Below are 13,210 nucleotides of genomic sequence, written 5' to 3'. Positions count from 1 at the left end.
CCTACAGAAGTAAAAACCATCAAAAAGGAAGCCATTTCATATGGCCTAGTCATTCTATAGCACAATAGACCAAAGAAAATTGATACAATTACACAACACTGGACTCTCAAAGTATATCAGTGTGTCTCAAATGGATTTCTTTTATTTACCAAAATGAATACCACAGCTTTCTGAAAAAGACAGAGTCAGAAATATGCACCGAGCACCTGAAAAGTTTCTACAATATAACATTTGTTTAAAACAAGACAAAACAAAAAAACCAAGGCAAAGCAAAACAAGACCTTGATCCTCTAGATTAAGGGTTTTTTCTCCAAGTATTTCTCCAAAGAAAAATAGATGACTCTGAAAAAAATCAGGAGTTTTTTCCACATACAAAATCCAAAATCATGGAAGAAGAGATCACAATGAAAGATAACTGCTCTTTCACTGAAGCCATGGCACATGGCTTTCCTATAAATGATAACTCAGAAAGTTTGATAAATTACAGTGTAACTTTGATATTACATCAAATAAACAAAAAGCTTACCACTGGAGTGTTTTATCTGCTTTCAAAATAGAAGGTTCATACAAACTTAGTCTCTGAGTTTCGTTTCGTTTAAACCCCAAACCCTAAATTGACAGAAAGTGTAAAACAAAGAGAATTAGCAGCTCTCCAGTAACATAGTAAATGAGAACAGATGTATATGGAAATTCAAGCAAGAAGAATATTCCTATCAATTATCAGAGGGTAAAATTCTTGAACTATTTAGGCCATTCCCTGTATTGCTAGTGGCCCACTGCATTTTTCCTGTTCCTTTTAGCCCCATAGAGGTGTAATTGGTGCGGTCATTCATTCTTCTGCTACTTTGTCTCCATATACTAAACCCACAAATGTCTCTTACATTATTTTTGAGCTGTTCCACAGAGGATGTGGTAAATTGAGACATGCAGGAGCACAAAAGACATTTACTTTTGGAAGAATAGCAGCTTTTCTCTTACAAATGAAACTGACTACCAAGCTGAAAAGTGACACTGAGCAAGTTTACCCATTTTGGAATTGCTGTGAAAATTCAGTGTACTCCAAAAAAAAGTTCAGCTTCAGCATTGATCTTATCACATCATCCTATACAAGCACAAAATAACAATTAGAAAATGCAGGGCATTTCAGCAATAGGAGTTTGGGGCTTGGGAATTTTCTCGATTAAACTGAATATTTGTAAAAATACCATAGCATAACTTCTAATTGAGGGTGCTGGAGGGACCTTCCTTGCAAGATCTGTAAACACCAGGCCTGTAACTTCATGCATGTCATCAATTTCAAAGGCTTTCAGGCAGTGGGATTTTGTGCAGTCTTAATCCTGTAAACTGTTTTTACCACATGTGTAGAAACTTGATTGCACTTCAGAAACAAACCTTCAAAAAGATGCACTGCTTTGCATGTACAGCAAATTTGATTTATTTGACTTTTCTTATAGCTTCTGGGCAGCATTGAGCACAGGCTTTTGGGATGATTTACAATCACAGGGATGAAAGACTCCCTTCATTTCCTGTTTTAAGATTCCCTTAGGGGAATATATATCTTATGACTGAAAGAAAATCAAGTAATGTCAACACCTTGACTTCTGTGCTTCGCTAGAACAGTATATGTGTTGCAGTTTGATCCAACATCAAAGGTGAGTTGCAAAAGCCATTACTCACTGTCACATTCCCAATGAAGAACGGCATTGAAATAAAAGGAAAATATAGCTAATGTTCCCTTGGTAATACAGTCTATTCTTTGTCTGCCAAAAGTCTCACCTCTATTTGCCAGTCAGGTGACTAGAGGCCTAAATATTTGCTAGTACATTAAAAGATTCTGTGTGTATGCGGTCATTGCATGGCCTCAGCCATAGAAAATTCTTCAGCTGATGGAGTAAACACATATTTTTAGGGCCTTCACTTGGCTTCAGCTCTGGACACAGTGCAGAAGTGAATATGGGTAAATGTTTTTTATAAATGTCTTAAGGATGACTTTTTGGCTCAATTTTCCTATCTTAGGAATCTTCTACACAACACTGTCTATTAGCTTGTCACAAAAGTCTCATGGATGGTCTCACCTCTCTACTGTCCCTTTTTCCCATGCCCTGAAAATGCAGAATTAAAGAGATGAGGTCTTTCTCTGGCAGCACTGGTGTCCCTGGGAATGCCTTAAGATGTGTTTGATCCTGCTGCTGCCAATTCTTCTACATGATATAATGCTGCTCCTACTCAACAGAGGAATTTGTCACTTTTCTTCAAGCTCCTACAAAGTAAAATAAAGCAAAATTATTTTTCAGAATGAGAATGGAACTATATGTCCAGAGAGTCTGTGGATCTGCATCCTTACAGATTTTATAGGATAATGCTCTGGACGACCCAAGTTGACTTTGCAATTAACCTTCCTCTAATCAGTGGGCTGTACTAAGTGCCACCCAGATGTCCCCTCCAAGCTAGACTGTGCTATGAATATGATTTTTAAAGCAGAATTTGCCAAATGAAGTGTGTAATTCTGCTTCCTGCTTTGCAAGGGGAGCAACGTATTTATTTTTAACATGAGGCACTCTTTGTGTTACGATTGCTGTGACCTCAGTACTTCTCTGTTTCTTTAGTATTATCCCAAGTAACAATCACCAGAGTGAGGAATGGTTTTAGTGGGTCTAACATATCTCTGAAACAGAAAAAATTTACTTGCTGTACTTACTACAGCAAGTAAAATTGCCATCAAAAATTACCTTTGTAGAATCCTAAGGAAGTTAAAAAAAAACCCGAAAACTGACACACACAGCCAGAAAAGTGTGGACACTCACTGTCTGAAGGGACACAAAACTTTAAAACTTTGGAAGGCTGTTACATTTATGAAGAGGTGAAAGCCACACTTTCCTCAACAACTGAGATCCATTTTTGTGTACAATGAAAAAGAAAATTTTTGTGACACTAAATGTCTGAGATAGTGTCTATTTTTCTCTACAATCAGCAGTTATCATCCAGCTATGTGTAACAGAAGCCAGCATCCATAGAAAAGAGCATGAAAATAACCTTTCCTGAAGAGTTGAACATTGTTATTTTTCATACCTTGAGTTTTGGTAGCTATCTGACTCGATCTTCTCGAGTGTGGCCTGGCTAGCTCAGTGATGAGGTTTCTCTTCACTCAAGTTTTGAGCCAGCATATGTTTGTGGGGTTCACTGATTTTCTTCAAGAATCTAAGTCTATAGAGCGAGTAAAGAAATCAGGGGGGGACTCTCTCTCTGGTTTGCATTCCACAGTTTATTTCTGTGAAGGGGAATCCAAAGAACGAGAGACCAAGGATTTGGGGTCTGGGGGGGTCTCTTTTAACAGGGTTTCTCAGAGGGAGGGAACATCAGAGAGAGAACCAATTATTTTTCTCAGTTAGTACATCTTACAAACTTTCTACAAATCAAGGTTACACACGCCAAGATAAGAAATAACAGACACCAACTTCTTCAAATGCCCACAAAGGTGTGGGAGTATTCTCCACAGAGGGGCAGAGGGGGGGAGAGAGGGGGGGCCTGGTTTCCTGGCAACACGGGGGGGAAAGAAAGGGAAGGCAAGGTAAGCATGCCCTCTCAGCTTCCATAGCTCAGAGGCATTCTGGGACAGGAAAAAGTTACAAACTTCCGTGTAGGAAAGAAGAGTTCTCTTCTCCCAACCCCGTGCTTTCCTGGGCTAAAGAAACTTCAAGCAACTGGAAATGCCAGCGGGGTCCTCTCTTTACTCTATCCGGCCTCTCGCTGTGGGGCTGAGGAGAGAAACTTCAGTAACCATGGTAACTTGACGCCAGGTAAACAGGAGAAAGAGAAGCTGGGGGTGGGGGGAGAATCACAACTAAAAGATGGGAAAAGATACATTTCAGGCTATCAACTACAACAGCTATCAGTATATTTTCACTTACAGAAAAAAGAGTTCTTGGCTGGCAAAACTTAGAGCCTGAGGAAAATCATACACAAAGTACAGAAGAGATGACATAATGCTACAGCTTTCGCATTTGAAGAGTATACTTTCACCATTAAAATATTAGTAAGTGAATAAAGTGTAATTAACAGCACCTACTTAGAGTCACAGCAACCATGTTTGTATTCTTCTGCACAATGATACTAGAATAATGGCTTACTGCATAAACTTTCTTACTCTAAACTTGCATTATGCTTATCCTCTTTGGATTCCAGCCCAGCATTGGGTTATTCTAGGTAGAATATATTCCTCTGCAGTTTGCTAGCTGGGGTAAGTTTTCTAGTATAGTGCTTTGCAGCAGCCTAGTGAATGTGACAAAGATTTCTCACAGCTAATCCTGATATTTCTACCTGACAATCTGGGAATATAAATCAGGAAAGTTTGTTACTAGACTTTTAGCTATAGTGTTCATCTGGGAAACAATAAAATTTTGGTAGTTATGTAGTGAACATTAGCTAAATCATTTTGATATTGACCTAAAATGCCAATTTCATAACCTATTCATGAAAATATTTAGTAAAATGACATTAAGTCCTTGAATTCTTAAAACATGTCATTTTAAAAAGTATTTGAATAGAGTATTGTACTACTCAGTAACTCCTGGCAGTGAAACAGTGCTTTAGATTTTTGTTTGTCTTGTGCCACCTAATTGCTTGCAGAAAGCTCCTTAGCTGATACATGCTTTTTGAGGAAGATTTTTCAGTGTCACATCAGTGACACAGGATTGAATATTCTTTGAAGTGCATTTCATGCATGAGGGTTTTGACCTTATGTGAAAGCAGCTGTGTAGAAAGCAGACCTGGTCTCATTAAATGACCAGGAAACTTCCCACTTGCTTAAATTGTTACAATCTCCATTCACAGTAAAACTGTAATTGCACCTCAGCTTCTCTGCTGTACAGAGGAGCAGCCAGTGGATATCACCAAAACCACCTGTCAATCAGATAAGTCTCTGATGTTGGAACTTTATCATTCTGTAATAAAATACTGTTTTCTAACTCAGCATCCTGAACTGCTCTCAAATCCATTTTTAAACATACAATGGATTTTCTGTACTTTTCATTTCACCTACTTTTATCTTGCTGGAGCATTCTAAATGGAATGTTTTGAATTAATCTACTCTGAAGGTTTTTAAATGGTCATTAGGCACTTTTTCCACTGGATCAGTGGAATATGAGTATATGATCATATAGTGATAAAACAGTCTTTGAAGGACTGAAGTTCTAAATGACCCAAATACATGTTTCAGCAATATTTATTATCAACTGAATGAAAACAGTAGTCTCTTCCTCTGATGCAATGATTTTCAGCTTTGAATTTGACACCCAGAAAAAAAGGTGAGAATGATTAATGCTGCTTTCAAAAGAACTACTCAAGTAAAAAGTGTTTGTGAGCATGTGTTACATACACTGAAGGTGTTTGTACTATAGTTATATTATCTATTTGTACAGGGCTGATAGGTCATTTCCATTGGAAACTTAATACATTGAAAATTATATAATATAAATTATAGTAGCAGAACATGCAATTAGTAGATGCAAAGTATAAAACTTGCCACTCTGAAGATAAACTTTGATGGTGACATCACTTAGAACTTTGCTCAGAGAATTTATTGCACTCTAGATCAACTGCAAGCATTACTTGTAATGGTATAATCATGAAGGTCATATCTCAAATGGCATGATTGCACTTTATCTGGACTATTGGTTGCCACATAATGGTCCAGTGCACAGATTACAGTTACATCAGAAGATTCCAGACAAACTAGTTGGAAAGACCGTGGCAACTACAGGTCCACAGTTTCTACTACCCAAAGTAGTAGAGAAAAAATTATCCTTTAAATTTTACGTGGAGCTACCTTGGGCATATCTACACACTTCTGCAATTTACAGGGTAGACACAAAAAAATCCTGTGGGGATTGGCAGAGTCTCACTGTGGCTGTGATTCAACCTTACAGCTTCTCCTTTGGCAGAAATATTTCGTGAGGTTTCTGTTCCTTCCCTTTCACCTTTGTCCAACTCACTCTGTGAAAGAATATGGATTAAATTAGGCCATCCAAAGAACATTTTTCTTTTTAATTTCATTTTTTGAAAATAGTAATTTCATTGGTTGAAAGAGTTCTATGATCAGACTTGTCATTCTGACTAATGGAGTCAATAGCATCCTGATAGTGGAAACAAGTAATCAGGAAAAAAGGTAAAGAGAAAGGCTTAACCAAGCAGGATTTCTGGAGAAAATGTTGGTGGAGTGATCTCTCTGACGTGAGCATTGTTCCTATGGAAGAGTTTGGAGAATAAGATGATAAAAGCAGTCACTCAATCTGCTTGTGAATAATGCCTCAATGAACACAGAAAATGTGATCTTCCCACTGAAAGTGTGTCGGTTTTCATATAGCTTTAAGTGAATTATTTACTTGGAGAAATGATAGAATTGTACTACATTTGAAATATTGCCTTTGTTTGTCTTTTTTTAAGGCTTATAGTAATTCTAGGGAAATACAAGTAAGCAATGGGGTAAGATAATTTGCAAGCAGAGTTAATAGAGGGGGGACTATATACATGTAGAATTAATACTGGGAGATCTTAAAATACTTAAAAAAACATATGTGATTAACACCACCTCTTAATTAGAAAACATTTCCTTTAATAAGTTAATAATTGTGTCTTCATTTCCTTGAAAAAGTGGGGAAAAGTTTATTAAAGGAACGCTTTTGGTTTAGCTTTGTGTGTCATTCATCTAACTGGTTTAGCCCTTGTGCTGTTTTTCACACATCCATTGTGAATAGAATTGCATTTTTTGCATGCTACAAATAGAAATGGGCTTAGAAATCTTTATGGCTGCAATGCTAATCTATGATGATGTTAACTGAAGATCCCTTTGCAATACAATTAACAATACCAAGATAAAGATGAACTATATGGTACCACTGTTGCAAGTGATCCAAAGAGGATGTTCCTTCTTTCTAATATTTGATATTACCAAGGCAAAAAGCAAGCAATCAGAATCATGTGTTTCTTCACTATTTAAAATTCTCAGAATAAAATTTAGATTCTAGAAGATTTCATTTCTTTCTGAAATGAACCAATGTGTAAACTGTATTTATAGAGATTATTTCTGTTTTGAGCACCTAGGATGGAATTTGTCTTCTTCAGACAAGTTCCGATTGCTTTCTGATCCTCTCTTTATCTAACAGCTCTTCCTTTACTAATAGTTCACATGCGAAAATGTTTTGAAAAAGGAAAAAAGCCCCAAACCAGCAAACCCAAAACAACAAAGAAACCCACCAACGATAGAACTTATTCTGTGTGAGATCCATGACTCCACTGACAGGAAAATTCTCCCTTTATGCCTTTGTAAAATATGTATTTCTATATCAAAATATTATACGATATAAGAGACATTGATGCCATTATTACTAACACAGTGTGATTAAGTGAGAATTCAGTCAAGCAGGCAGTCACTAATGAAAATACACTGTGGTCAGCCTGCTGACAGCCCTGTCCAAGAAACCAGAAGTGGGTTCTTAGTGCATTGGTCTTTTGTAACCCTAGTCCATGTAAAAGATGTAGGAGAAGCACTGGAATGTGCCTCGTGTTGCTACAGCTTTTCCCTACATAACCAACGTCAGAGACTAAACCTTAGATATAAGGGCTGCACAAAGAATTTAACAATTTAACAAATGTCTTCCAAGACATTTACATTTTTGTAAATTTGATCTGTAGCTGATGTTTCAACAGTGTTCAGGATTACCTAAACTGAATACTTTACTTCAGAAGTTGCAGCTTTATTAAATTTAGTTCATCTGAAATTTTCAATCCTAAAGATCTCAATCAGTCCAGAGCATGAGCAACACGCTCAAAAATATTCAGTCTCTGAGAAAAAATACAGAGGAAAGATAAGTCTTCTCCATGTCAGAAAATTCTGAAAGTTTTAGAAACATCTAACGATTTCAATTTAAAAAGTAGCAGTTCTCTTGCATTTATACCAAAAATATGTCTTGTGTTGTGGTAAAAGTATCCTAGATGCTATACCTGCATATAGCTCATTCAGAAAAGTCTGAGACAATTCCCCATACTGTAACTGTAGGATATTACAGGTGGGAGACACTACTGATGCAGGAACCAGATCAGAAACAGGGATACTGTTAGAATGTTCTAGATTGCTAGAGTTTTCTCTAACCTCTTTGTTTTGTGCAGACAATGAGGAGATGCAAAGCCTCAGACTCACAGGAAGAAAATACAGGAGGTAGGTGTGGGAGAAAGATGCAGACTGTACAGGCAGGGGCAAGTGCCAGTTGTCTTGAAGCTGTAAGAGAGAGGAAAAGAAAAGCTAAGAGGAGACTGAAACTAGATAGGGAGCACAAAGAAGGAGAGAGAGAAGTCCTGGATCTGAAGCACATATGAAATGTGGATCTAGTGAAATAATAACAGGAACAATTTCCAGGGGATGCAGACAAGACAAAAGAAATTGAAAGTGCTTAAACAAAAATCATGTGGACTTGCTCCACTTCAATGAGGAGGAGGCTGGGACAGACTGGATGTGAAAACTGTTATCATGACAAGTGTCCTGAAAACACAAGTGCAACACATACTGTTCTTCTAATATACCTCAATGAGCATTTTTGTGGGTCTGTCTTACCCAGTACATTAACTGATAGAAGTCAAATATATATTCAAATTTCAAAGCACAGAAAACATGGACAGAATGTGTGGATTATTCAACACTGGTGGAATATAAGTGCAGAATGTGGTAAATACTTCAACTCCCTGAGACTGAGATTTGCATATGTTTATTAAATGTAATTAAATGAATGCCAGATGCTGAAAGGAAGGGAAAAGAGGGTGGGGGGAGGAGAAAAAAAACTCCTAATCCACCCATAATTCAACCCTTTGCCATCAGTGTAAAATGACAGTTGTGTTTCCATAGCAATAGAAACCTCTACTCACATTGCATGCCAACTAACACGTACAAATGTTTGACATGACTTTAGTTTGCTATAGCAACCATATTTATACTACTTTATATAGGCTATCAAAATTCATTAAAAATTATGCCCAGGATGTCATAGTTCAGATTTCATTAATCTCATGATGCTTTTATACATCTGATAATTGGGAGTTTGTAAGGATTGGGAAGGCAAACCTCTGAACAAGATCCTGACCAGAGTGTTACAGACATTAATAGAGAGTAACAACCCAGACTGCAGGATGTGCATTCTGGAGTAATGTGTGTGTTGTTGGCAGGACAGTCTTGATTGTTTCTGCTCTCTCTACGTCATCAAGTGGAAGAGCTGGTGCTCAATGAATTTATACTATTGTGTATATATATGTTATCATGTACAGGAAAACTTGAGGGTTATGTTCAATTATGACATGAACAAAACTGTAAATCTGATCCTTTGCTCTGTGAAGAGGGAGATGCCATACACCATGCATTTCACTGAAAACAAGCATCTTTATCTGGTTTTGGAGAGGAGAGTAGACTAAGAATCAAATTGCTTTATTTTTTGTTTGGGTTTTTGAGTTTGGTTGGAGTTATTTGTTTGCTTGTTCATTTTGTATTTTTTCTTTGGCATATAAGATCTTGTCAACCATTCTCTTGTATGATATGAGAATATTTCATAGCAATGGCAACCCTCCAGTAAGCCCTTCTAATGTCTCTGGTGCAGCAGAACCAGCTGTTACTTTGCAATGTGTTCTCTGCAGCTGCTACTGATAGGGCTAGGCTGAAGTTTCGCTTTGAGTCCTAAACTGCCTAACCCACTTCTGCACCACTCAATGAACTTCCCAACACTGAGACTTACCTAGACCATTTTAAGGGACAAAGGTGTTGTTCATTCATTATAAGGTACTTGTTTTCTCCCAAATCTGAGGGATTCAGTAGGTCATTTGGGTTTAATATTATTTCTTTTTTCACTATTTTTAAATTTTGTGGAAGTTTCCTTAGCTTTTTAATTGAAGCACAGAATGATGAACCTTTAGAGACCATCTTTCCCAGTCTACCTACTCAAGCAGGGTCACCTAGAAAGTTTTGCTCAGGACCAGAAAGCAGCAAACAGCTTTTGAATATGTCAAAGGGTTGAGATTCCACATCTCTGGGCAACCTGTTTCCATGCTCGCTCACCCTCACAACCAAAAAAATGTTTCTCCATTCTCTGATGCAAAAGCAAAAGTTTGTGTGTATATTTATACATATGTGTAGATAGATAGATAATAGAATACTTGTATATATAATTGCACACACTTCCAAAGATAGGGTTTATTTACACAATGGCTTTTTACACAAAACCAAATGCGAATTCCCTGAATACTGAATATGCAATAGCTCTTTAACTCCCTAAAGCCAAATTGCAAAGCCTTTATCAATGGTCTGTAAAAAAATTCTTTAACCATGTCAGAAGCCTGACAGAATTGGACAATCTTTATATAACTGCCCTCAGGATCTTGACCAATGTTGTATCCTCAGCAGTATGAGTGTGCAAGTGCTCAAGAGGCAGAAGACAATCAGAGACCAGAGAGCTCTGCAGATGGTTGTTCTGGATTCTCTAGTCCTCCTTAGCATTCTGCCTGGTAAAGAAGTCACTGGAGGGGTCATGTCTCTGTGGATTTTTTTTTTTACTTTTTCTTTCCAAGGTTGCAAAAGGCACCTGAACAAAACCCAAAAGTGCATGTATTAAACAAAGGAATATGAAGTGCTTCTTCACAGATGATATTCTGAAGTCCCTGCTCCAGTGTGGTCACAGGTGGTGAAAGCTTAGATGGATTCAAAAACTGAGCGGACAATCACCGAAGATTTAATACTGGGAACTTTTCAATGAAAATATACTTGTATTCTGCTAAAAAAATCCAGGGCCAGAGTACTGAGGTCAGTCAGCTCCAGAGAACTTGGCCCAAGCTACGCAGTACTTAGTTCCAGATTTCTTCGGTATTTTCTGTAGTTCCAAAATATTTAAATAAGTTTTGTGTTGGATGGTGGCTGTAAATGAACAATGTGCAAGCAGAGTTACAGTCCTTCTAGGGATGATTTTACTGCATGAAAATAAAGGGTTTTAATGCATTCCCTGCACTGCAGTATGAGGGCACTCTGTATGTTGGGCTAAAGATTGAGAAAAGCTGCAGAGTACTGGAGTCAGATACGATGCAGGCTTTTCAGTTTTTCCAATGGGAACAGTCTTTGGCATAATATAGATCCTTTGCACAGTTCTTGTGCACTGTCACAAAGATAGAGTTAATCTCAGCCAAAATCGTACCTCAGGGTGTGCTTGCAGTTAAGCATCATGGACACAAAATTCACAGTGAAACTTGCTCACTAGCCCAATAAAAAGCAGCTCTCCTAATGGTATAAAAGGTTGGCATTTGACAGAATAACGTTGGAAAGCATCAGTGGCTTCTGGTCCCTTTCCTATAACCTTTCCAAAGGATTTACTATCTACAGAGTACTTAGCTAGACAGACTGTGGTGTGGTTGAATACAGACTTTCTTATATTTTTTAGTTGCTCTGGGTGTAGAAACTATGTTAGAAAGCCTTGTTCTGACAATGAATGAAAGAACTGACTCCAGCTGAGCAGTGGCAATTTCTTCCTTTCTAGGACCACACTCATTGTACTGTTCTGAACAAATCTGGCAGCTGGCTGAGGTCTTTTGTTCCTGCTTACATCTTTTCTTACATCCAATTTCTAGGGCAAATCCACAAAAGAAAAAGCCTCCGGAGAGCACAGAATCAGCATTAACTAAGCATAATTTGTAATTATTCATGGTCACAGATCATTTTGAATATAAAAAGTGAGTGTTCTACAGAGAGCATATTGCAATTATATACTTTCCTGAGATGTATGAAAAAATGTTATATTCTTCCAGCCACTACCTTAACACACATGTTTTTTAGCTAACGTTTTATTGTTTGATCCTTGCACTCTGTCTTCCCTGGAGGCCTGAATCATTTCCAAGCTGAATGCTGCACCAAGTGTTTTGAGCAGATTTTGTGCTGGTTCAGTCTGCTTATAGTAGCCAGCATGTTTTCTGTAAACAGTGGTGAAGGTAATTTTGTCTTGTTACCAAATAAAGATTCCTCTTTTCTCCTGAGCAGCTCTCCTGGGAAACAGCCCAAGAGGGTGGAGAGGGAGAGGGAGGTGGATACCACAAACTACTCTATCTGACTCTACCGATTTCTCTTCAAAGCTGTGGATCTCCAGATACTTTCAACCATGTCCTTCCCTGGGTTATCTTGATGACATGCCAGATGCCTGGAAAAGGCAGTTATTTCACCATGACAATGATACAAATACTCAGTTAATGTTTTTAAAGCTCAGGTACATCTATAGAGAAAGGCACCATAGATTGGTGTAGTGGGTGCAGATTTCTGCTTAGGATATCGGCTGTTACACCATTTGTGATAATTTTCTTCATTGTCCAGGACTCCATGCCCTGCAGATGCATTGTAAACAGACAGTGCTTTGGTAAGAAAAGTGCCTTCTTAAAAGGCCATTAAGAACAGGTCAGAAAAGGCTAGGACTATACTAAGGGATATTTGTAACAACAAACAAAAGTAGCACAAATGAAAAAAACAACCTTGAGTGTAAACACATCAGCTGTTATTTCAGTTTATATACATAGTTTTACTGGAGTGCTTGAATCATTACCATCCTATTACATATTGCAACATTGAGGCATGAAGGTCATGTTACAAATAACTGTTTAATTTTGAGAATAGTTCTCCACAGTCCTTAAACCTGTTGAGAAGCCACAAGGCAACATATTTTTTAGGGTAGTAGAAACCTCTGTGTTGTATTTTTCCTGGCTTCTTGTGGTGTGTCAGATACACACATAAACAGATATTTCTAACACAGATTTTTTTTTTTAAAGACAAAAAGATGGTTCTATTCTAATTTAATAAATTCACATACTAGGAACTATTGCATGTGAGGAGATTATTTCAGTTTCTGTCCCTTCTCTTGGGGGTAAACATAAGCCAGACTTGAAACTTTTGCAATGGGTAGTTTTGGTTTAATATGGAGTTTCTTTGCTAGCAATTGCTGGAACATGAGATGATGATTTTTTAATTATTTCAGAGATTTGTATTAATGCTTCAAGTTCTCCTCTGTTTCTTGCAATAAATATCTTAGTATAAGAAACTCCAATTACATGTTTCCTTGCTCTTTCTCCCTCTGTGAGCAAGTGGCTCAGGATGACACTGCATATTGGATAGAAGCACAATGGAGCCGTGCTGGCAGAAAAAATGGAATAT

Source organism: Pseudopodoces humilis, chromosome 4 (assembly GCF_049639895.1).
Source record: "Pseudopodoces humilis isolate 2021_Gansu_Grassland_sample_001 chromosome 4, ASM4963989v1, whole genome shotgun sequence".
Lineage (NCBI taxonomy): Eukaryota > Metazoa > Chordata > Aves > Passeriformes > Paridae > Pseudopodoces > Pseudopodoces humilis.
This window is presented reverse-complemented; position numbering follows the sequence as displayed.